The sequence below is a fragment of the Rhipicephalus microplus genome, chromosome 2, assembly GCF_043290135.1.
Source record: "Rhipicephalus microplus isolate Deutch F79 chromosome 2, USDA_Rmic, whole genome shotgun sequence".
In the NCBI taxonomy this organism is placed as follows: domain Eukaryota; kingdom Metazoa; phylum Arthropoda; class Arachnida; order Ixodida; family Ixodidae; genus Rhipicephalus; species Rhipicephalus microplus.
In genome coordinates this window covers 177,488,254-177,515,900 of record NC_134701.1, presented here as the reverse complement: position 1 = coordinate 177,515,900, position 27,647 = coordinate 177,488,254, and the positions used below count along the sequence as shown (strand labels likewise).

Here is a 27,647-nt window from a genome sequence, read left to right as displayed (position 1 = left end):
GCACTGACAAACAGCCTTTGTGAGCACACACACAGATAAATATACATACCCATGAAAGCGAGCAGAAAATCAGCCACCCGCTTAGCATAAGTGGCTGTGCAGAGTGCGTAATGCAGAGGCTATGCGCTCAGCATGCACTAGCAGCATGGCATAATTCTCCTAACCTCATAATTTGCCCACTTGAATTAAGAACAACAGAGCGTATCTCCTATACTTTCCTTGGATTCATTAGGCAGCGCATAAAAAACGTTGTTTCTCGTTCGTTGCAGTTTTTACTGCGCAATAAGCGGACAATTGAAACATGTTCATGGACAGTTGCACATGACTACCCCGTATGTTCATGAAAAACTAAAATATAAGAATTGAAAGGCCACGGAAGCTGCAGGACACTGATGTTAAGGGCTCCAGATTGATTCTCGAGGTTCTTGGCTTGCCCTCGAACTACTGCGCACAAGTGTTTTTGTATTCTGTCTACACTAGCATGCGGCCCCGGGAGCCAGGAATCGAACTGGCCCCCTCTATTGATTGATATGTGGGGTTCAACGTCCCAAAACCACTATATGATTATGAGAGACGCCGTAGTGGAGGGCTCCGGAAATTTAGACCACCTGGGGTTCTTTAACGTGCACCCAAATCTGAGCACACGGGCCTACAACATTTCCGCCTCCATCGTGGCCCCCTCTATCTCAGCAGTACAACGCGACCACTGCAGTGGGTCTCCCCACCCATAACTAGGAGTCCTTGATCAATTGACTGATTGATTGAACGAATGTGTGAACACGCGTGCATAGATAGCATCATCTGTTTCATAATTTACCGTAGTCATATTAAGGTTGCTTTGTTCAATATAACCAGTCACCAAATCCTGCGAATTCACTTTCGACTAAAAGGATAACAACAAACTTGGCTGAATGAAGGAAACACACTTCCTTTACACTCTCACCTATAGTCACTTGTGTACGAGCAGTATTCGCAGTGAAACTTGCGCTGCTTTCCACCGCTTCCACTTCTGTGATGGCCACCACACGGGGACTGCAGCTGCCTTAAGGTTAGGTCCCTTGGCAGCTGGACGGCCGCTGTGTGTTTATTTTTTGAAAAACAAACAGAAAATACAGTGATTTGTTACAAACACATCATACTTTACACAGCACTAAACCCCATTGCAAGACCCCCCTCTGAAAAACCGAAGAAATCAGGAAAACACAGTGTCCAAAAGCGTGGTCCTCGCGCAGCCTTTCATGTTTCACACAATGAACATTTTCCGTACAATACAACAATGATGCGCCTCTGATTTTCGGTCAAGTGCACTTTGACGGCGTATTGGAAGAGTCTGCCAGTTGGTTATTTGAAGATGCCAGCATTACTTTTACAAATAACGGTTCAACTTTCTCGATTAGCTGGTAAATCGAATTTCCCTAACAGTCAGAATGGTCCCATTATGGTCCTCGCTACATAAGCCAGTCAAAGCTGATGATCTCCAGACCATGTTAATACATTGGTTCTGGTGCTCTACAGCATGAAACACACACAACAGATAGAAGGAACACAAAGGACAACGAGGAGTGCTGTGTGTGGCCTCATCTGTTGTGTGTTTTGCGCTATAATGTGCCAGAAATATCAACTATCAACCCCTACTTGCCACTTTAATACATTATTTTGTTTAGTCACGGGCTGCAATGCTCTATGAAAAATCTCGAGAATGACACATGAGCCACTGACATATTCTGCGACAGCTATGGGGATAGACATCTTGAAAATGCATGCTACGTAGTCTCGTAACTTTTGCTATCCAAGAAGCAACTCGGAATGCTTGCCAACCAGTTTGTTTGCCAAGTGACGTTAGCTCTAATTAATTGAAGTGCAAATTATTAGTCATGCTATTCTGATAAAGCAACAATAATTTCTTATGAAAGCAATGCTGGCCTTTCCAAATGACACAACTGCATTGCCTGTCTCAAATTATGGTTTGAAATTTGGCAGGTGCCAAAAATGCATCTTTATGTTTTTGAAACGCGGTAATCCCAGGTGTAACTTTGGCATTAATATGACTCAAAAGATGAAAGCTCACAGCTGCTTGTCTGGTCAACACACATTTTCCTGTTCAGCCAATCCAAACCAAAACAACGATGATGAAATTAATGCCTGCTATAGACAAACGTACAAATGTATCACTGTTCAATGTGTGGAGGCTCTTACCAATACTAACACACGATGCAATGGGTTCACTTGTGAAATGCTCATCATGAAAGTCTCTTTAATTAAAAACAGGTTATAATAGTCATTGAGGAATGCAACTTAATGTACATATATGCAAATTTCTTTATAAAACTATCAAAACCAACATTCAACACAGCGACATACACAGCTGGAACATGCATCTATAGCACAACTTATGCTTTAACAGATTACACAAATTACATCGAGTGTCTTGCATATCACGACCAGCAACTGTAAATCTGTGGCCAGGAAAGCTGTGTTCATTTAAAACATAATGCACACGCTTAGTAGCGCAACAGGAATGCATGGAAACAAAATGGCTCATTTTGCAAATTCGCTGCAGGCACTTTCAACAGTCCACGCCCAAAAGTTGATAGAGACATTTAATGCTTGTACGTCACTCACAAATAGCTCAACTACAGCAAAAAAGAAAGAAAAAGAAGTCCAAGTAGTGTTAATTTTTACAGATGCATCGCAGTGTCACTGCCTTAAAAACAAATATCACAATAAAGCTGAGCCCAAACATAACATCAATAAAAATTCGTGACACTGCACTCAACTAAACAGAGTGAACTTCTCATTGCATTCAGTAGCTTGTACATTTTCTTGCTGGCACAAAACCTTTTGCAGCAATGCAAGCTTTCCAACATTAAGTGCTTTGTGAGCCAAGAAAGTAATGTGCAACAGAGGAACACTATGGTTCTGGTTTGAGTGCACGGTCACAGCAGGTTACTATCAGCAACATCCTGCATGTTTGTGTGGTAGTGCTTTGTGAAGCGAATATAACTGGTTAAAACTGTTCGTTCAACATCACAGCAAGAAACCAAGAGAATGTTTATTTGGCTAATTGGTTTATTCAGTTATTGACTGGTGAAGCCCAAAGTCCGAGAGCTATGCTAGCAGCCGTTAGACACGCCTTGGTTGAGGACTCACTAAAGTATTAAAATAGTAAGTCCTTCACATTAAGGCCCACACATTTTTGGCCTTGTTTGTTAGATATAAAGCGTGAAATTGAAAACACTGTATTTGTTTAATTAGTTTTGTACAAAATGCACTTCAGTTGAAAGGAATCGCATGTATTAATAGGTAGCCAAATATATGACGCAGGCACTTGCAGTTAACTCGAATAAGACTAACTAGCTCGCAGTAGTAAAGTCAATCGCTTTACACTCTAAAATAAACATTCTCCAAATGAAACATTTTTTTTTACTTGCTTCATGTCTTTTGGATATTCATGAAAGACATGGATCTATGGTGCATTCACACATATTGTCCCAATCCCAGACATCCTGAAAAACAAGTTTAAAACTGCTGATATATCGGACAAGCAGATATTTCACGAGAGGGAGTCATTTTTTTAAGTGTATGTTAGTATCCCAATGAGAACACACAAACATTAAGAATTATTGGACAAAAATATGTTACTTCTTTGCAATAATAAAAACTTCATGCATGTTAACTAACAGTTTCGTGCTCACATATAGAAATTAAGTTTTCAAAACACATTCTGAAAAAATAGTGAATGTTTTTCCAGCTATGAATTAAAGTACATTTAAAGTGAATAAAGTGCGAATGAACACATGTTTGAGTGAATCAAGTGAGTCAAATGTGAATGAAACATGAATCACATGACTCAAGTGTGATTCAAGAATGACATACGACTTAAATGTTTATCCGACTTAAATGTTTAGTTGCTTAGGTGCAAATCAAGACTGGATAAAGTGATTCAAGTGCTAAGCAAGGCATCTTTTAAGTTGATTAAGAGTGACTTGCAAAACATAGGCCTGCAGTATCTTAGACATTAGTTAAAGAAACTTATTAGCTTTTTAAATTTTATTTATTGGTACTGCAAACCCCATTACAGAAGCTTTAGCAAGATGGCATGCGATGCAGAGAAAATGCAACATAACAGCATAAAAAAAGCATGCAGAAATTACAAAATTTGCATGGAAATGACACAACAGAGTGTAAATAGAATTACATGGACAAGAAAACACATAAATCCAACAAGCTATGCTTCAGCTATCAAGAAAAGACTGAAACAGTGACAACGAATCTGCTTAGAAAATATTTGCAACCTCACCGGAATGCCATTTTTTTAGTGTTCACAAGGGGCTTGTGCAGCCATTTGTGCAATCATATATACATATAGCATAGTAACTAAACAACCTTTCAAAGGGGGACATTTACCAAACATACAACCATACTCAAAATACCGGGCTTCATCTAAAGTACATGCTGTCATTAATCGCGAGAAGGTAAGCAACGACCCTGTTTGTGACGCTTCAGGTGGTCTTTACGGCTAAAGGCTTTGGAACACCTAGGACACCGAAACGGTCGGTCGCCGGTGTGACATCGTTCGTGGTGGAGTCGGTTAGTCGAGTAGTCAGTGCTATAGCTGCAGAACCGGCACTGATAGCGCTTGGGGCTCAGAGTTGCTGGCTCTCCTGGATATTTCCACGGATCGTAATGGGCTGCCTGCAACACTAAAGGATAGACATATAAATGAATACTCATCAGGTGAACAATACATTGGTGGAGCATTGGGCAGAAGGCACACAAATGAGTTCGCTCGTGCACTTGTGGAGGCTACACAGAACAGGTGGTAATTCGCACTATCATCCCTGAATCGTTTGCACTTTTTTTGCGTAATATAGGTCCCCACTAAGAAGCGTAGCAATTTTAAGCATCGGGGCCTGCTTTCACACAACGCTTCTTACAAGCAACGAGCCTGCCACAAATTTTGAGTGATGAAAGTGCAAGATGGGCGAAATGTTTTGTCGCAGTTAGATGCATGGCGTCCAACCATCACTCGAATGAGGCCTTGGTGACATGAAAAGATATAGCTGTAAATGAAATGCTTCTAGCAACTGGCCCCTACATATTATAATTCTTTCTTGTTTAATATCTACAAAAAAATTAAAAGACAGCAGTAAAAACAAAAATACATATATAGTTCAGGTATCCTGGCTCATAGAGAGGAGTTATACTAATGCACGCAGCTATGACGTTAGGGTGACACATTTCTTTCCAGACATCTGGCAGCTGCCCACCAATGCCATCACAGATTGTGAAATTCTGCCTTTAGTTACACCCAGAGCTAAGTAATAACAACAACAAAAAGAAAACAGTCAGTTGCTTTTGGCACTTAAAGGCGTAAGTACTCAATTCAGTGCACTGGATGTTCTAGTCACTCATTCATCTAAGTTTTAAACCCTTTCTAGCTAGAAAACGTCATTTAAATTTGTTGGCTAGAGTGCACATCTGATTTGATATGTTGCCTTCATTGCAAATAGTATAAACGGTTCGAAATATGCAGCACTTTTCATTTGAATATGTCGTGCTCCATCATTGTTTGCGCTGCTGGAAGTTGGCACTTTTCTAAAGCTCGGCAATATGGCAAGTAAATTTATGGGAGTGGAATGGCTAGTACCCTGCAACAGTGAACTTCCTAGGCCTAACTAGCCTCGTTTTTGTAACGAGACTTCACAAAGTGTCAGTGCCAGCCACTCATGTAAGATTTCTGTATAAGAGGCCTCCAAGGTATTTGAAGTGACATTAAATACGTGGTTGACAATAATATACATCTTTAAAAAGTTCTCCATAGCACTACTAGTAACCCGATTCGAGCTAACAACCACAATACTTAAGGCCAAAACATGTGCGACTAGGGAAAAAGCTAGGCAGCATGTAACATACTTCAGATCTTGAACATAGTGTTCATAAAACAAAGTGTACAGCGACTGTACTTCGGTTGTACGTGTGCAAGCTTGAAATTAAAACCAAAAGTGAACGTGAGAAATCGGCCAATAAAGAATGGTAGCAATAAAACTGATAGGCATGCGTGGAATGCGCAGCACAGTCGCAGCAAAAGCTGGAAGAGCGACCTTTTTAGAGCTTCTTTGGAAAATTCTTTGGGTAACTACTACAAGCACATTTGCAAGGTACCCACTGCATGATAAATTATAGTTTTTTTCTTTCACACGTTTCATAAGTTTTTATAAGTTGTTTTTAGAAGTGGCAGCAAGTAAGTACCATTAAAATTATGTGCGTGGCTAATCATAGTAACAGTTACATTTTGGTGCACTTTGTTTAACATGGCATACAAGATAAGTCTTTTATTCAGGCTGCACACAACCTTGCTGTCATTTTTCCTTTTCGACCCAGCATGAAATTTTATTACATGGTACTCTACTCCACACTGAGTAGGTGCCTACGAACTCTAGAGAGGCCTGTAGCCTACAGATACTCGCAACAATGTATGTTTAAGACAGTTATGAATACATAAGCTATTCAGTGGTATGCAGCAACAAGAACTCCAGAAGCACACACACACATTCATTTCCCGTGAGCATTTTTATCAAAATATGAGAAAAGGGGGCAAACAATATCACTTTGATCCACACGCACGTCCATTACCCTTTAGTCCAACAAGAGTCCAGAGTCCAACAATACTGCACGGAGGATCTCTTACTTGATCCAAATCGTAGCAGCACATATAAACTACCACAAGAGGCAAAGAGCCACCCCAAGGCGGGTTACATCGTGGGAAAAAAAAACCTCTAAAAGCACCAAAACCAACCATCATGCCACCTCTTTTCATCTATATAAGGCTTTTATAAAAGTATATACTAAGCGCTATCTATACAGCATTGACAAGCAGCCCTGTATCGTAAAAAACTAGCCACAAGGCGACATTGAACACAATAGCATTGCACAATGTTTGAACTCGACAGACCTGTACAGCCTGTACAGATGTTGCAGTACTGAAAACTGAGTATAAAAACACGTCTTTCCCGATACAGCAAAACTGACACATGAATGGAACGATGCTCCCAGTGTCTGGAATATTACAAACCTGCGCCATCTCGCATGCACCGTAAGGAATGTCGGAATAACCCAAAAAAAACTTCAAAAGCAAAAAAAAACATCAAGAGAACTGGCAAGAGAAGGGGTTATAAAAAAGTACCGATTTTCATTTTTTTCTAAACTACGCACGATTTGTTTTGAAAACTTGCAAGACAGATAAAAGTCGTAAGCACAAGAATCAACCTAGCTAAAAGGATTCTTTTATTTAACCACGAACAATGACTCACTTCAACACGGAACAATTTTTTTTTTAACACCGCTATCAAAAATACGGCTGGCTGCATTAGCCCGAAAAATTGTGCCTTCTCCCCCTAGGACAATGAAGTGCAAGAGTGAGGCTTTGAAGTGTCAATGAAATACTGCGCCACAACTTCTGATAATAATAACATCTCGGGTTTTACATCTCGAAACCATGGTATCATTGTAAGGGACACCATCGTAGGGGGCTTTGGAAAAGTTGACGATCTGTTATTGTTTAACGTGCACTGACATCGCACAGTACAAGGGCATTTACCATTTTGGAATGCCACAACTTCTGGAACCACGCTGTGATTGATTGATATGTGGGGTTTAACGTCCCAAAATCGCCAATAGATTATGAGAGACGCCGTAGTGGAGGGCTCCGAAAATTTCGACCACCTGGGTTTTTTAAACGTGCACCCAAATCTGAGCACACGGGCCTACAACATTTCCGCCTCCATCGGAAATGCAGCCGCTGCAGCTGGGATTCGATCCCGCGACCTGCGGGTCAGCAGCCGAGTACCTTAGCCACTAGACCACCGCGGCGGGGCGAACCACGTTGTGCCATAAAAACACTTTCACTCGAGACAACTTTGCAAAAAGGGAGACAAGCATATGAGTTGTGGAGCCTGTCGGTTGGTGACAGGAGAATAACGAATCTCATGCTTCATTTTCCATCACGAAGACAAAAAGATTTCACCAAATAATTTGTTGGCACCTATGAGGAAACGGCCTCAACAACCTGAACAATATTTAACTTAGCAAAATTTTACAAAGGCTGATGATAAGAGAGACGACTCTGCAAAGAAGCCACTTTACAGAAAGAGCTGGTTTTCTTGTGAGCTTCTTGAGTTCTACAACATAATTTTTGTACCACGAAATTGCTAATGTGGAGCAAATGACTGCCCACATAAAGGGCTTTCCCTACTCTATCCAGTACAGTAGAGTTATTTGAATTTTGGTTGAAAGAATAGAGTTCACTTTTCACTGCCATACATGTCATAAAGGGCACTGCTAACATCACTGCATACTGAGCGAGCTACTGAGCTACAGCATTCGCAAGAAAGAATGTGAAAATGCATAAAGCATGAAAATCGATTAATTCAAGGTGACTTCTTTGCAAAGTTAATACTAACGTACCCTCCCCCCTATCTCTCCTTATTTCTTTTCACAGAAAAAGAAAATAAAATAAAGCAATGAAAGCAGTGCAATGGCTGATCAAGGGCGAGGAAGGCGCTATTTCCTAAATAAACAACTGAACTGATGCGACACTTACAGGACACTGGGCAAAATAGGCAATTACTTGATCTGGACATGACATTACTTATCGCGTACCACAAGTGTGATTTGTGCATGAAATCTGACAACGATTGAGTCGGTCTAAAATTCATAGGTATTAAGACTTGATTTCCTCACTGATGCGACCTTTGGGCAACAATGATTTACATTGATAAAGTTCTAAAATAAAAAAAAAAACAGAGGATGTCGTTGTCAATCGAGGTTGAATAACAAGAACGCGCATGTTCTTGCACTGCGTAGCTACCACGTGTCACACTAACAAGCTCCGCCTCAATATTGCCAAGAAAAAACTCGGCCACGAAAAGACTCGCGCAGGACAGCTTATCGTGCAGCTTTGCTGTGTGATTGTGAATGTAGACACATTAACCTTCAATTACGACGAAATGTGCAGTTGCAGTGACTAAGACAAAATAAAGCACACCACGCACTGGCGCCATGCAGATGCGGCACAATCACGCTGCACAGAGGCAAACCGTGAGCAGCTAAGCATAAAAGCTTTACAATAGCAACAAGTGTAGTTAATGTTACAGCACAAAACTAAAAGAAAGTACAACACTGCAATTGAAAACATGCTCCACTGGCTTCAACAATACACACAGATACAGCTGTATATTAAATAATATAACACTTACGTCATCTGAAGGAAATGAAAAGCAGAAATTCATGAACACAGCGTCAATATAAAAACTGCTTCAAACACCAATAAATCCAAATGTCGCTGCAAAGGTAAAGTTTCAAAGCCTTTCTGCAGCTCTTTTTACAGAAAAAATAAAATGAAACAACAGTAATGTACGCTTATACATATTTATCTGGGAGTGTTCTATTGCTCACTTTTTTTCATCTCTCTGCCTGTTTTACGGGTAACTGGGCACAGCCGAACCATAATTTAAGGATTAGGCAGTATTGTTATGTAACAGCCATCATTGAGGCTTGCATTTTTTTATGGCAGCGCATCCATATATACTTAGTTCCCCAAGCTACTAGCGATACTTCCATGTGATGCAAAAGCATCTGCAAACAAAACAAAGCTTCATCTCATTCAGCTTTTTTTAAATATGAACACACATTCAACAAGCCTTTCAGCCTAATTTCCTGTTGGGTGAAAGTTACATTTGGCTCACTTTTGTGAACCTTATACGAAAGCTAAGAGCATGACATTCACTAACACTAAGCAATTCTATAAATTAAATTGAATCACAGAGTTTTATGTGCCAAAACTACGCTAGGACTATAAGGTAAACTATAACGAGAGACTCCGAATCAATACTGACTGTGCGGGGTTCTTTAATGTGCACCTGAATCTAAGTACACTGGTGTTTTCACACTTCGCTCCAAATTGAACACAGCGACCGTGGCAGGGTATCGAAGCCGAGCCTTAGCTGCACAATGCCTGCTTGCAACTCCAGGCATATTGTTCAATGTAAAAACACAAAGGTTGTCCAAACAAGGTTGTGCTGTGTGTGTACAGAAGGATCGCAAGCGTAAACTAATGTAAAATCATGCTATATCGTCTCGCAGACGCCACGTTTTTTCCATTAAAAGAAATGTGAGCTTGCACATACTTTTAAGTTCTTCAACACAAGGCATCTTCTTCTGGTTCGGGCTAAATGTGAATATTCTTTTAAACCCTAATTAGGCACCCACTCCTGGTCAATATCGATTCCTAAATCAAATGTTTTCATTAATATGTGCTATATATATTTAACTAGACATTTATTTAAAGGGGCCAGGACAACCAATTTCTGATTATAATCTGTGTTAACTAGCTTAATCTTCGTATACGCACAAATAATCTAGCAAAATTTTAGCGCATTTGTTCAAGCACTCAATTCACAATTGAATACTTTTATAACCACGCGAGCAACTGGATAGTCGGGCAACACTGGCACACTCTTGAGCTGTGACACAAACAGTTGGCTCTGCGAGTGTTAGTCCCCAAGAGTGATCGTGTTCTGTGGTCAGTGGCATGAGAAATTGAGATACGTATTATAGTATTCTTCTACTTGGCACTGAACTGAATGATTTGCAGCAGCTGATACTTCAGTAGGTAACAACAGTTCTGCTCCTTGTTGCACATGATGTCACAGGTGCCATGGCAAAACGGAGGTCGCCTGCGGTGGGCGAGATTGACAGCCGGTTACTTCTAGAGCTTGTTTTACCCTGAAATATTTTTTTACGGCTGACTTTTTATACCTGTATAGGCATAATAGACCCTTTACTTCTAGTTTTTGCTGAAAACAACAAATTGTTGGGCGACTCTGTCATGGCCCCTTTAAAACGTTGCTGTTATTGTGACATCATGCAACATACCAAATGATACCAAACACTAAAAAGTTACAAGACTCATCACAGAAATGAACAAAGAAACACCGTACCTCTATAGGGCATTTTTATACAGCTTAACACACATTAAAGCTGCACTCAACATATTGCCTTTGATGCTCGATAGCCTCAACCAAAAAAAATATTTTCCCCGAAACTGACTCATCTGGCTCGCATACCTTTGAGCGTTTACTAAAGCTAAATAAAAACTATGTTCAGCCATTAACTGCACAGCTAATTATTAATCTGCCCCACAATAGTTTGAAGCTTCTTTATTTGCTAGACGTGTTCTTGTGCCTCAGCCGCACTTCTAAAGTGTCTTTGAAAAAAAAATTTTTTTTGCTCTTAAAAATGCAGCAAATCTTAAACGTCATACAGCATTTACAATTTAATTATGATGAGCACCAGGCAGATCTTGGAAGACGTACCTGCACAGATTGCCAGAAAAGATAGCTAGACTTTACCTTTCTTTTTTATGTTTGCAAATGTGCACATTAGAACTATGAGAAGTGATACAAAAGAAGGAATAAAAGATATGCTGAGCTGACACAATTTTCTCACAACTACTGGCTTGGAAGATATTGTGTTAAGCTTCACAGTAAAAAAAAATACATATTGAAATGGGTCCAGCTGTGCTATCTGCCATATATCGTTGGACAATTCAAGCCAGTTAGAAGAAGTATACATTATTGAAGTCAAGTTGTGTTTTGAAACAAGAAGTTCCCACCTGTTGAAATATATGTGACTCCTTTGCAGTGCTTTTCATAGCCCAGAGGATTATTTATAGCCATGGCAGATTGCTATTCTTTGCATTCTGCAAATGTACCTTCCCTCCCTCTCGCTAAACGTGCTTCAAAAAGCCTGGCACACTCTCACTACAGCAAACTGAAATGTGACATGATTGTGTATCACGACCTGCAGCAGAAGTTATACTTAAGACACTTTGTGTTTCAAGAGATAACACCCCACAGAGCCACATCTGGCTGGTACTATGTAAAAGCTGGTTACTGATACAGGATTCCTCGGAGAGAGTTAACTCGTGACTCGCTACATAACCAGCATGGCCTGAACTAGATCTGCCCAGAGCTTGCTCACAGGCACCAAAACACGCCGGACACATGCCGTCTTCGGCGTCGGTCACGTTGTGAAGCTGTTCGTCTCGTAGGCACGACACCGGTGCTTCTTCAGGTGTTCGTTGCGGCTGAACGAGCGGCTGCAGTGCTGGCACACAAACGGCCGCTCGCCCGTGTGCACGCGCACGTGGTTGTTCAGGTTGGTCTGGTAGTTGGTGGAGTAGGAGCAGTAGGTGCACTGAAAGCGGTGCGTGGGCACTTGCTGTTGCCGGGTGGCCGACACCAAGCGCTGGTGCGAAAGCGACATCCGCGGAACCAGCGGCATGTGGCGTATGGCCCTTACCAGCAGCGAGCGACCTGCAATGATAGAGGGAGAGAGAAGAGAGGGTGGTTTTGCGGTGAGAAGAGGAGTAGGTAAAGGATGGACTGTAGTTGAAATTATGAGTTGGCAGTTAAATATGTTGGTAAAGATATGGGGCAAGACTCAGCAACGTAAAAAATGAAATACATCATAACACAGCGTTGCACATACATATACCAATCCACACAATAGGAAAAGACTGAAAAGTAGCTGGCCGTTTCAAGAGGCAACTAGAGTTTTGTTTTGCAAATTATGCATGTCACTTAAGCTGTGCTTGTCACATTTGTATCACTGACATTACCAGTTGCTACAACTCAAAGAAATTAATATAGGTGCAAGTTCAACACCAGCTGCTACACTAATGAGTTGCGGCTCTTCATGTGAGGATTCTGCATTTCTCACAAGTCTTGGTGAAACGATCAGAGCTGAACTATTTAGCGTGCTAAGGATGGTATAACTTTTCTAACATTAGCTCACTTAGTATACAAATTAATGGACCTCTATTCAGTGGTATGCAAGGCTTCAATAATAATAATACAGTATGACGAAATTCATAGTTTGGTCATGACCAGTAATGATTTTCAACAGTGCTGCATCGCCAATGTTGGAAGTGGCTGAGGTTGATTATTTATTCCAATTATGGAGCTCAAATATACAGTATAACACTAGAGGAGAAATGGACTTTTTTTTTCGTCATAGCCTCTCGAGCAATCTGACAGAGAGCAATGTACTAAAGGCAGACGTAACAAATGGAAAAAGCTGCTGTTTCTATAGGTGGTGAATACTAAGCACATGTTCACAAAATTCCACATGCTCAAAAACTCTTGCGCCAAGCATCAGCTATCACTTATCAGTCTAGAAAGTCAGCACACCTGCCTAATCTTCTAATATAATACAATGAACACAATTCCTATCAGAAATTTTTTGGTAAAATATCTAAAAGAAAAGCGAATATGCAAGGATGAGTTCGATTCACAAGCATAAAAACTAGTTTTTGAAAAGTAACAAAGGAAAGAGAAAACCAATGTACACAAGCTATTTTCCAAAATTTTCTCTCGTCTTTCCATGAATTATGACAAATCTGAAAGGAAAAGGGCAATGCATGCAATATGAGACAAAAAGCTCACAAAAATTCTGACAATGTACTAAAAACTGAAAAAAAATCTAAAAAAGAAGAAATTACACGTGATTTGATAGTCATTCTGCACATAACGAACCAGCATTTTCATCTAGGGTAATCTTTGTACACTGCACATGAAATAAGCATAGCATGCAAGGCACACTGTGCAAAAATGAGATCTGCCACTATAAAAATGGGAAAATCGGTGAAAAGTACACCAAACAATGAAAACATAAGTAATGCCACAAACAACACATTTCTTGATGGCGATCACTTAAGACCGAGCGTAACTGCTGAACTTAGAATTTCTTCACTTACTGTTGATGTACATTTTCACAAGTTAATTTGCCACTGCTGTTAATGAATATGACAGCAGGGAGCTAGTTCATTATACATGCAATGCAAATGGCAAGCGAAAACATCATAACGTCGAAATGGCGGGGACAAGAATAGAACAAATTACACGCAGATCCGCGCAGAATATCTGTTACAGGGCCAGAGGTGCCAGACATACAGCTGAAAAAGTCAGAAAGACACATTTTAATTGCATGCCAATCCATTCAACCTTGCAGTAAAACTTGCTAAGCAATGAAATTTTTGTGGAGAACCCAGAACCAAGTAAGGACCATTGCCATAGTGTGTTCAGCTTCAGCGGTTGCCAGTCCCAGGGACATATGCATAGCCTCATCATGAACTGAACTCCCTGTGGCCAGCATGCGATGAGCCCCAATTAGAGTTAGAAGTGTGTGTGGCACCTCTGTCCCACATAAACATGCAGTTATAGACTACACAGCCCAGCCTTCTCAGAGCCTTAAGCAACCTGTGATCTTAAGATATTGCTGCATGACATACATTTCAAAACTGACAACCATTTTAGATAGAATTCACCTGCTTGCAATTCCGAGAATGCCAGGGGCCTCAGAAAGGGCAGTGTGTCTTTCGCAAATCGTAATATATAATTGGTGCACTAATAAAATGCTATGCACTTTTCATTTCACTGTTCGACAAGAAAAACTCCGACTAGCACCAACATTTAAAAAAACAAAGAAACTGTTCAATGATTTCATTCCGATGTCCATAAGGCGCTAAGAAGTGACTGTAATTTCATAAATCGAAAAGCAGAAACAAACGGTAGCGCTAAAACTAGCAAATGATGACAGTAAGTGAAGAGATGTAAAATGCCAAAAGAATAGCCTTTATTGGCAGAATATAAATGCCATTCTACAGTAGTCTGCATAGTCTGAAAAGGAAGTTCTTAGCTCCCCACTGCTGACATGACAAAAACATGCTTCCAACTGCGAAGTACTCAACAAGTACACAATCAGTCCAGGCCAAGACCTAAAATGTAATGGCGTACTAGGAGCTACGCATGTTCAGTATACCTGCCATTTTTTTGTTACCTCAGATGAAATCGCAAAAGCAGTAGTAGGGGACACACCACATAAACAATAGAAAACAAGAAAATGACAGCAAGCTTGCTTTTTTGAGGGAAAAAAAAAGCAGCTGCTGGAACAGTTTGGCTAAATCGGAAGTCTTTGTAAACAATGTCTGAAGACGGCACAGCTTATCTCAACATGCGCTTTCACGCTACCAATAAAACAAAGCACGAGCACACGATGTCAATGTGCGACGTTACAAGAGAAATAATGTCATAAATACAATCAACCTGAGTACATAATCTTTGAAATTAGGAACAAGGAAGACAAGCGTACACTCACGCACTTGAACACAACGAAAAAAGGGAGGGGGGTGCTAATGAAAATGCTAATTTGCATCAGTGCATACAACGTGATACGAACCCGAGAAAGCTGTCTCAAGTAGACACACACGTTTGGACAGTCCTAAATGTCGAGATACTTTTGTCAAATATTGAAAGAAAAAAAAAGGGAGGTCCTATAGACTGTGAACCTTCGTTGAACTTGTTCTCAGTAATAATTAAATGTGTAGGTGTGACAAAAGTACATCTCAATGACACAGCCAATGATCAGTAATAAAACGTAAAAACCACTTGCACATAAACAAAATGCAACAATACGAAAGACTTTGAGAGATTGGTATAAGTAGTTTAGCAAATATGAGCGCAATATAAAAACACAAATGAGTCAAAAACATATGGGAACATGGCTCGTTTCAATTAAAACAGCTCTACGGTCATTCTAGCAATTGTCTACTAAAAATACTACACTGGGTCAGACATTCATAATTCTCTACGGTGTCACTTTTTGGCTTGAATATTACCCTACACCAGTGCACACTGCTCTGGCTTGGAAAAAGCAAACATTTTGCATACAGCCATAAGTGCTAACTGCTACTAAAGCTGCATAAGGGAGGCTTACTTTGCATATGAATGTATCCGGAGCTATTAACAAATATGTCTGCCCAAGGAAAGACAGCCCTGTTCAAAAAGGGATCAAACATACAGCTCACAATGAATAAAAATGGGCATCAGGCATTCAATGTCATTAATAGCACATTAGCTATATATGCAGGGCCCACGTTTACTTGAATACACAAGACAGGTTCGCATCCAAAATGAAAAATTTTAAGCAAGAGAATGACATTTTATAGAAGGTGTCTATTTTATTTGGTTCTACTTACTGATACCTGCAAGGTATGAAAAACATTTGTGCATATAACTCAAGCTCTCTGAAAAAAAAAAAAGAGAACTTAGGATAAAAAACTGTAATCTGTTCACCGAGTGCTTCCTGTAATGCTCCAAAGTTTGCTAATCTAAACTAACCGCGTCAAGCATATAATAAAGGTTACATTGTTCAGTGCATATAGGAATATTATTTTCAGCAGTCCTTGCTACAAAATAGCCTGAAAGAATAAAAGAGATGCAGACTTCTTCGCACTTGGCTAAAGCGCAGCTCAAGTAACTGGCAGCATGGCACACAAAAGGAAAGTACTAATTCTATGAAACACAAACAAAAAACATCTGTCACTTTTTGACAGTGCTGCAAGAATGAGAATAAAAAAAAGAGTAAAAGGAACAAAACCTGTCACTTTCTCTCTTACACTACATTCTCACGAACCTGCCTTCTTACTTCTCTTCATTTAATAATCTCGCCGAAACTACGAATGTAGCATAAACTCTGACAAAACTAGCCTTCTCATCTGCTTTCGCGTTTGCTATTGCAATCGTTAAAATGTTTGCTTATCCAGCATCCAATCACATTTAACGAGGCAAACCGTGTGTACGACAAGACAAGCGACGCTAACAAGACATATGTGCCGAGTATTAACTGGTCTTTCATATAAGAGCAAACAGGCATACGCATACGTGTAAGGCATATTGTACAAAATGCACAAGCCATCTATAACTTGTTCAAATAGCATTTCATAAAAAGCAATGCGATTTCTTGTCATTGGCTTTTCGTAAAGTAGAACTCTAAAACAAATCACCAGATGCTTTGCTCATGTAATCTGTCCAATCACTTTTTCCACATTAAAATCTACTTCCCTACACGTTAAACATCAAGAGCACATCTTATAAATGTTCAACAGCTAACAAAGTGCCTCTGTCGAGGTTCATGCATCTAATGTAGTTCCTGCTCGCCATTAAAGACTGCTTCTCAATGCAACTGCTAAGAATACACGTAAACAGTCCCGCTCCTTTTTGCAACAATGTGAACCTCTGACACAATGAACAGGCACAGTGCACGACAGCCAAACGTTCTGCATGCGCACAGTAGGATATTTGCGATTCCTGCCAGGTAGTCGCCAACCAAAGGGATCATCCTAAAAACATTGCCCTGATATCCTCAATAATCAATGCTCTGTCGACTTCAGTTGTCGAAGTATTTTCAATTCTGCGAAATCCTAAAGCACCGGGAAGCTCTGCAGTCACTCTAAACATTGGAAGTGCATGCCATACGGTTAACTAAAAGGCCTGTATTTGGCGATGAAAAAATTATGACATTTGTTGCACAACACCTGTGATCTGACATCTTGATCAGATGTAAAAAAAAGGAGACTCCATGTTTTGTGATGGAGCCATATGAACTCACAAAAAAGCATTCTAACATCATTCCCTGGAATATTTCAGAGGCTTGAGTATTTCATACTGCTTTTTTGGCAAACAATCTGATAGGCCAAAAAAGACATTACAAAGAAAACACTCTTGAATACACTGCAGACAGTGCAGTTGTTAGGCATGCATTGTAGGTCAATACTTCTATGCGGCTTCATATTAGTAAATGTGGTACATACAAATGCTATATTTAAAAGGGTTCTGCAACACTTTTTCATCATTGTTAAGAGACACCGCTGATCGGTACACTACGCTCCTGGGAACATGCGAGACAAACATTATATCACAGCATGCGGACAGGAATTTACAATTAGTTGTCAAAGTCACTTGGATATCATTCCCTCTTTTTTTCTACAAATCATGACCTACCAAAATGACCCCACCAAATTCACGACTACTGGCTGAGTTGCCATCACGAGCAGCACAGCTACGGTTGCTGCCGCAGGAGGCCACCACATGCCCGTACGAGCACTAAGGATTATGAAAATAAGCGGCGCGGTATGTTCGAAGGAAAAAAAAAAGAGTGTTCAAGGTCATGATATGTACATGACATAACTTCTTCTCATACACCATCCCTCTCTGCTTAGCTTTCAGATTGCTCGTCAGGACAAGAGAAGAGAGAAAGCAACCACAGCCTGCAAAAAGTCTCCAACTTGACTCGTACTTGATAGATTTTAAGTTTTGCGGTGGCTGATTTGAGAGGCGACAAACTCCTTTAATGGAGCCATTTGATGGTTACCCAGAAAAGTGCTGCAGGAGACCTTCGGAATTAATTCAGCCTTTTACAACCAGAAAACTATCACCAAAGTTCTTAAGAAGCCAAACTTCATCAGCCTAAAATATGAAAAGCCTAAATTTTGTTAAATTTGCTGACGAATGCTCGCAAATAATAAAACAGCACTGAACTTATAAGGAAACAGCTTCTTGAAGTGACTAAAATATGGGTTGAAACAACCATTATTGGCGCACATCTTAAATGCCAACTCCATTCGTAACATTAACACTAAAGTCACATTCTCAGTTAAGTCACAAATGATAATTTCTCCCCACGCTTGCTGCACCCGTTTCCCATCCCTCTGCAGTTTTCGAAAATGTGTTATAGAATGAGCACCAAGAGGCAGTGACTTAGCTGCTCCACAGTGACGAACATGTTGAAGTCAAGCATCTCATAGTAAGAGCCAAAATTCCATAGTTCGCAAGCAAAGAAACAAAGACAGCTTAGAGTACAAGTACACCCATGTTAATGCACGGAAGGTTAACAGGAAATAATGCAAGCGATATACCTGAGTACCTATCTAATAAGTGTGAACAATTATGGGTTCTACATAAATGAAAAAATGCATGACTAAAAAAGAACAAGGCACAAAAACAGAACAGGGTAGGGGAGCTAATTCCTTCGAAGATACGTCTACCACTTGAAACTCACAAAAGCGGCTCATGCCTTCCTCTTGGAATAATCGGAGAGCTTAGACTTGGGTTGGTGAACGTAAACTAAAGATTCGTGAATAGCAAGGTGAAGAAAAAGCTTGTCAAGGCTAGTCAACAGTACTTCATTCTGAGCGGCTGTGTTCTTGACCACCAAGACAACAAGCCTGACCGCCTCTACTAGCAACTAGGTAAATCTTGTTTGGTGGATGCAGAATCGCACAGGATTGAACCAACACTGAAGAGAAAGACAATTTAATAAATTAACTTTCCACAACCCCAGAAAGCACCACTTTTGTCATAGGAGATTGTTTGGCAAGCCAGAAAACGCAGGTGACGACACCACATGGAAGTCTTTGCACCGGCTCGCCTCCAATTTTGATACTTTTCGCTAACCATCTAAAACTTGACTGGCTCGAAGACCATCTAGTCCACTTATGAACCACACTGTTCATTTAGCTAATAGCATGAAGAGGACTTCAAGAAATGACAGTAAATAACTACAAAGATCTCTAAACAAAGTGAGACATAGAATAACGTTTCAAATCACTACGCGAGGATCAGAGTATCAGAATTTCTCTACAGTAGATGCTGTTCTTCTTTTCGTGTCGTCGCATGTATACAGTACTTGCCAGAGAATGTGCACATCATTTACCGTGATTCAGTAGCCAGCCAAATCTTTAGAATAAAAATTGCACGGCATCTTTTGACAACCGAGTGTTTTTTGTAAGCGCTTTCCTATAATCGAATGTTCGATATGCTATTGCTAAATGTCTTCAATAATTTATTAGCGCTAGTACAATGGTATGAGGCTTCACAGAAATGCATTTTGTGAACTGAAAGTTTGGTAGATAGATCGATATGTGGGGTTTAACGTCCCAAAACCACAATATGATTATGAAAGACGCCGTAGTGCAGGACTCCAGAAATTTCGACCACCTGAGGTTCTTTGTTGTGCACTCAAATCTGAGCACATGAGCCTACAACATTTCCGCCTCCATCGGAAATGCAGCCACCACAGCTGGAATTCGATCCCGTGACCTGTGGTTCAGCAGCCGAGTACCTTAGCCACTAGACCACTGCAGCGGGGCGAACTGAAAGTTTGGTCTTCCTTGAGCAGATGGTAGCAGAGCGTGTTCAGCATTCTCTATATAGCAATAATTCTACTGGCGAGCCCATTAACAAAAGTTAGTCATCTATCTAGCTATGCTAACATAATAGCCGCTACAAAGCTAAGCAAACTGTCAAGCTCTCAACATAGCTAGACATCAAATAACGTATCTAGGGCTGCAAATAATGCCTTTGTACGCAACGGCATGCACTTCCAATGCTTCAAGACAGATAAATCGACAACGTATCTTGACATAATGACCATCTCTGCGTGCAGGTGTACCTCAATCCATTGTATACAGAATCTTGACACGAAACCACCAGACCTAACAATCTTAATGCGAACAAGCTTTATCAAAGCACACTTTGATATAATAAAGCCACATTGTGTTGTAAAAGCCAGTCTATCAGGTGTTTGATTCAAATGTGCATATTGTCACTGAAAGTGACATTGCTACAGTACATGTGCTTCTCAGCCAAGTAGGATGACAAAGCAGCACAAAGAATGATGACAACAAAGCTGCTGACTTCGACAGCAACGTCACTCAAAGTAGAAGTTGTGGCAGAAGTCTGTGTGCAGCAACGAGTGATACATGTGCTATAACCTACCTCCTTATAAGGAGTTGGCAAGGTTAAATGACCTGCAGCCCCATCTTCGCTTGCTTGCATGAAACACCTTTACTAGCTGTGTAGCTAGATTCGTTTACACACTACAACTAGATCCGTGTAAAGCATCTGTGTAAAGAGGCAAGCACATACTTTCACATTTGATTTCATACTGCACAAACCAGGCACACAGCCATTATTAGGCATTTTTGGTGCCATCATTCTTTGCCCCATACCAGTGTCGTTATGTTGTGACAATGAGAAATTTGCCTAGCATACTACTTTCGTGCACAGCTGAACGTTGCTCACTGCGCCATGTGCACGAGCATCATGTGCTGCAGTAGGAGCGCCTCGCCGAGGAACGCTTCTCCGCATTTGGAACAACTGAAGAGCGAGTTTGCCGGAGGCACGGGTGATGAAGGCGAGAGCCCCGTCGGCGACACTGCGGACGCGGGTACGACGACGTCACGCATCCGCGCGATGCAATTGTGCTTGATCATCTGGATCTTCTGGATGAAGCCCTTGCCACAGTCCGAGCACTTGAAGGGCCGTTCTCCCGAGTGCACGCGGATGTGGTGTCGCAGGTTGGTCATGATGTTGGTAGAGTAGTGACACTGTCGGCACTGGAACTTCTTAGGCATGTCCGTGCCACCGGACGAGAAGAAGTGCCGCAGAGATGTGGACGACGGGCGTCCCGCGTTGCTGTTGCTGGCGCGCAGGAGGCAGGGAGCGATGGGATAGCCTCGTACCGTCGACGCTGGTCCCGAAGAAAAGCAAGAAAGAAAACAAAAGAGACGTCAACTTCCGATACTTGAGCAACAAGCGTGTGGCACAGATGTCGTGAAAAACACTAATACAGTGGTTTTTGCGAAGTTAATTATTTTACCACTTTACTCACTGGTGCAAATGTGCTAAGAGATATAGAAAATGCGTGAAAAAAGAACAAGATCTAGTCAAGTGGTGCATCCAAAGTAACAAGGTCGCTTACTATACAAGAACAGCTGAATGCAAGCTCATTTTGCTATGCCTTTTCACACTGCCGTTCACGTGCAATCTTCATGTTAGAGTGCCCAAGGCCACTGCTACATCCTCTCCTGAAAACGGCAGCACGACATTGATGCCAACTGGCAAAGTGATGTTTGAAATTCAGAACAGCAGTGCAGAGCATCACACAGATGGCAACAGATCAAAATGTGTCACGCAAAAAATTATTGAAGTGGTCGAGATTAAATACAGAGACCCTGTAAGTAGCCCCCAATCTGCTTGTCAGAGAAGGAAATGGTATTTCCGCCACTTGGGCCACCTATTTCATTTGCCGAGTCGATTACCTTGTGTGCCCCATCCCCTCTTTTTTCTTTAATGTCGTGTGCATATATATATATATATATATATATATGAGATCGCATGCAACAAATACTGAGTTGTAAATTAGCGCTGTGTCCGTTTTGATCTACTGTCCTCAGTGTGATGCTTTGCGCTTCTGTTCTGAATTAGGTATTATCAACCAACTCATCAGACTGTCTTTTTGATGCTTACAAAAACTCTAATCAATGAAGTTAGAATTTTTGCGCTTCTGTTCTGAATTAGGTATTATCAACCAACTCATCAGACTGTCTTTTTGATGCTTACAAAAACTCTAATCAATGAAGTTAGAATTTCCAAGGTAATATATTACAAAAGAAACAGTAGGAGAACTTTCAGGAACTAGTATTTTCTTTATACTAGGCTAACGCATGCAAATTGATATCATGCGCACTAGAAATGAAAGACAGTGGCTGAACACACAATACACAGCTATCAAAACTGCAGTAAAATAACCACAAATTAATAATTAGTTTTCTTTTAGCCAATTTATATTGTAATTATATCACTTGAACTTGTGTAACTAACCCAAAAGAACACCCAGACGTAGCATAAACTATACATACAGCATACAAAGGTTCAACGGCTTTCATATAGTATGTAAAACCACAATACAACAAAGTTTTCAACTCGGCATAGAATATATATATAAGAAATGACACCTTTGTTTACATATTTTGAAACAGACAGAATACACAACTTTTTGAACACTTTGTAATGATATCAATGTTACAACGTAGAAAAAATTACACAAATGTTATGCTCACTGAAAACACCTGAGGTAATTTATATAATTTATATATTTATAGACTCTATGTGCGAGGAGTGAGTGAATAGTGAACTTCAGAACCAAATTCATTACAAATCAAACAGTGACGTTACCAAATAGAACATGAATAAAATACTATTTGAATAGTTTCCGAATAGTAAAACACTAATCTTCAAAGCAGGCCTGAATTGGTAAAGTGACAATCTTTAAAACTGCCCAAGAATTACACGAAATCTATTTTAAACAAATATTTCCAAGCTTTATTAAATGATCACATTACACATCCCTTCGCCCAACAAAAATACTATAAATATTCAAAATGAGCAGCAACTAGTCTACGAAATATTTTGTCACTGCATGGCTGAAACAAAGCAGTGACTATTATCAACACCTCTTAAATAAAACTGGTACTTAAATATTATGTGACTTTCATAACTTAACGTCATGAATTTTATAACAAAGATAATTGATTGTTGACACTATCGCTTTGGTGACACTGCAGTTTTAAGCAAAATGCATTCATCCTGTTATCAACAATGTGGTGTCGTTACTGCAGTAAGTACTAGGGCTGGGTAGATCTAGATGATTCGATGATGAAAACAGGAAAAGTCACCCCTCACTGTTCCCATGTTTCATTTCTTCGAATATTTTTTTGTCATAGCTAATTATTCAAAAGCTATTCAAAAAATATTTGGTATTTCCAGTATGCCCCATTTGATTTGAGTACCATATTCAACAAAAATTATTTGATTAGTTATTTGAAAATTCTGAATATACCCACGCTCTTACTATGCGCTATCGTGATAATATTTAGCTTCAACAATTAAAAAAAAAGAGACTGCTGGTATATAAGCTGCTGATGAATAATTATCAGTGACACAAAATGGGCTATAAACCACCAATATCATGACTACGTAGTCACACTCAATTACATTTTCATAATATGATTGCATAGTGCCACTTTAAACTTTTATAACACTTTACCTGGCAAACAGAGCAAAAATAATTAAGGACACGGATAAGTGAGCACAAAATAGGTGCAGAATAAAAAAAAGAATGTGTATAAACTATCATTTGCAGTTCATCTAGTAATCATTTCATTGATAACCCTCTGCACAAGATTCATAACAGGAAACTGAGATATTGACTTAGGTGCATATAATGCATTCTTGCAAGTTAAAAAAATTGAAACATCTATTAGAGGCATTGAAAGATGGTGATGCAAATAATTACATACAAAATCAATTTGAAGCTCCTGAAAAATAAATGAAAATGCACATAATTTAATGCAGAGTATAGATATATAAAAAGGCACACGCTCAAAAAGGCAGGACTTCAGGGAAAGACGCTTGAAGAAGTGAAAAATTTATGAACAGACATTTCGATAAGTGGACAGTTGCAGACTCGAAAACAAGTTCGCTTGTCGATGTGTTGGCTCCGGTCACACCTCGTCTTTATGAATTTTTTCAACAGCACACATTGCAGCACCATATCATGCACCATCTTGTAAAAACAACAGTACTGTAAAGTTCAACCTACCACAAAATTTCGTGCGCTCTCTGCTATCAACAGGCCTCGCGAGCTGGTCACATAACTTTGCAAATTACGGCTAATATTATTTCAGAAATCTTTGAACAATGTGCAATCTCATTTGAGTGCTGATAATGATGTTAAAGAGCTAGCATGCAATAAAGAACAATGAAATAAGTGTTCATGATAAAACAAACAACAAATGTACTTTTGAAACAATGTGAGAAAATCTAGTCTTTTTGTTTCACAAGTAAACTTGTGATTGATTGAAAACAAATTTGATTTTGAACAAACAGATTTGATTGTTACAACAATCAAATACGTGTCTCTGCAGCGAGTTCTGCTAGGTTTCTTTTACCGTTCAGATGGAGCAACGTAGTCGCTGATGGCGGGAGCAATCGTGCACTTGTCAAGGCAGTGGAAGTTTTCCCTTGCGTGATGCGAGCATCAGCAGCTCGTTTTCAGTGTTTTTAAAGATTTTAACTAAAATATTGGAATTATTTATTGGTTAATTCTGTTAATTATATCATTTTAGACAGTCTTTTATTTTAACCCAGCTTTCAGCATTTCTAGCTTGTTTTAGGACTGTATTGTCAACTAGTTCGTCACAACTTTGCGTTATCTCTATCTACAGATGGACGGCAAGCTTGGGCCTCTAAAGTGCAACGCTCTTAGAAATCTGCTGGAATGACAGCATTTATGGTGCACCCCATAGATGTCCACGAGCACAATATGCGCTGAATGCTAGCTTATGTAAGGGAATCAAAACCAACCAATCCGTAGACTTGAGTTATGTGGCAGCTTCACTCGCAATACTCTTTGGCTGCAGACATATCGGGCTGCATTTCGCACCATCAGACACAATACTACTTTGCAATGTTGCCTGTTCGCCGGTATGCCCTCCATAAACTTTAGTATTTCATATATGCTCCAATGGGTGATAGAACTTCCCGCTTCCTTTCAACCACAACAATGGCCAGCCAACACACTGCAACTGTCGAAACCCAATAAGGTCGAAAAGATTGTTAGTGCTCGGAAAGACGTCTGGGACAGATTTTTTTTTTTACTTACATGTAAAAATGCTTGCAATTACGCTATTCACAGCTTGACCTAAAAAAAAAACTTCCTTTTAATCATTTTACTCATATATTGCGACTTTTCAGTTAAGCACAACTTGGCTCTTTTTATAAAAAAAATGGCACTAAAATTTCGTTATACAGCGGCTGTATGTCTAGTTCGATTAAAGCTCACAGTTGCATTTCATGGAGCATAATCAAAAGACAAAAGGTTTTCTTCAAAACAATTGGGGCACAAAAGCCAACCACAGGACAGGCACGCCCTTTTTAAAGCAGTAACAGCTCAAAGCAATTTAGCCTTAGTGATTGAGGCAGCACAAGTAGAACCACAGATACACAGCAAAAGTTCACAAAGCTGACCACACATTCAGCATGACATGAATCAATTTTTTATCAATATTCCTTTTTGTATATTGGTGTGGACAATGTCCTGCTTCCATACATATCTTGAAAGGCGTACACTTGTTTTCCATCCATCCTTACCTAGACAGAAAAAAAAAAAAGGAAGTAAGTGACCATGGGTTTTATACAATCCTGAACTACCCACTACAGCACCAAAGTTAAGAGAGGTTTGGTTAGCACAAGCCACAAGTAAATGTAAGACAAAGTTTCACAACCCAAGTGCTATCAACACATTACAACATGGAGTTAGTGTCCAACGGGCGGGTAACGAACACAATTAGATGTATTTCCATGACCCCAAAATCGACTCCCACCCGACTACACCATTAGTTCATTTCATTTAAAAGGAGAGTCACTTCTCTTTTCTCCAGCGGCTTGACAGTGTTTGAACGGTGCAGGCAGTACTGCGTATCGCGTTCGTAGTGGTCGAAGTGTCGCGAGTCTACTTCAAGTTTGCTAAAGTGCGGACATTCAACTGGTTGTTGCGCAAGTACACAACGTCAGATTCCTCTAATGGCAGCCGGAGAACATGAACAAGCGGCAAACGCCGCAGCACGGGAAACAGGAAAGATATCGGGTTCCTCTCACGGATTGCGGTGCCCCCTCTGCCCGAAACCATCGGCTCCTGGTGAAAATTCCTTCAAAAACGAAAGTTCCTGTGGGTCACACCACTTTCGGTGCGATCGCTCGAGGAAGACGCGTCGAAGAACGTCGAGAACAGCACGCCCGACAGGGCACGAACAGGTCACGTCAAAACGAGCGTCCCCAATTTGATGCCACATAGCGGGGGGGTTCCATCCTCTCGGGGGGCCCTGCAGAGAGGGTCAACCACTCCCACCCAGACTGGATCACAGATTTTTCGCCGAACACAGCGCATACCACGTTGAAGACACTGTCGAAGTGCTGTCACTGTGCGTTTCTGTTCAAGAGTACAGTCGTACACTTGAATCCAGCACAGCGATTACGCATGGGACGACGACTTCACAAGCACGCACAACAAACATAATAAACAACACCAATGCGCTCCGCCATTTTTCTTGTCAAGCCATGGTTGCCGACGTTGAAAAACTTTTCCTGAGGCGTTCTTCATGCCATTCGTACTATCGCAAAAAACAGTTACGTGCTTCGCAAACCTTCATAACGGTACGCAGTACTGACCAATTCTAACATCTCGGAAGCCGTGTTACAAAAAAAAATACAGAGTTATCACTAGTCAAATGCAAAGACACTAAAAAATATATAATTGCAAAAACGAAACCGAAACTAAACGCATTGCTTATTGCGGTTCTTTAGCGTAATACTAGGAAAGCAAACCAGGTCATAACGCCTTGAGGCAAATGTTGATCAGCAGCAGTCGACGAACGTTTTGACCTCAGTCGAGCCCCATCTGCATCAAATTTCTTCTTTGCGATTGTCTCCTGTGAGCAGTGCAGGCTCTTGATTGACCCGAACAAGTACAGCTCTATACGAGATCTAGACTCGATCCGGACAACTATAAAGATTTCAACAGCAGTATCTGTTCTAGAATGCAATTGGTTCATTTCCGCACGCTCATTTGCAAGTGTTCCATTTGGCCAAGGAGTCTTTCTTTACGTGAACATATGTGTCACCTTGTCAAAATGTTCGCAAAAAAAATGAGGGAATGGGGGACTTTCCTTGAGTGACCATTGTTCAACACTTCAAATGATTATCGTGCGAACTTATGCGATTGTTTTACTGAATTGGCACCTGCAAGCACATCCTGTATACTTACCAGTATCACGGAGGTCGCAATATTGTAGACATCTGCACAAAGCTGAGTGTTACAGTTACCCTAACCTAATGTGTTTTTGA

At 40.4% G+C, this 27,647-nt stretch overlaps 1 protein-coding gene across 2 annotated transcripts in view; it reads right to left on the bottom strand.

Moving 5' to 3' along the window:
- Positions 1-26,868, bottom strand: part of LOC119169653 (zinc finger protein 711) — a 39,018-nt gene extending 12,150 nt beyond the window's left edge. Inside the window, exons 1-2 of one of the 2 annotated variants that reach the window (XR_012893847.1) lie at positions 25,408-26,868; positions 944-21,432 (exon numbers count right to left, since the gene is read on the bottom strand). The gene's annotated coding sequence lies outside the window, so the exon portion shown is untranslated. Of the gene's footprint in view, positions 1-943 lie in introns of both variants that reach the window. The other variant, XM_075887118.1, reaches the window with a different exon arrangement.
- Between the last annotated feature and the right edge of the window lie 779 nt (positions 26,869-27,647).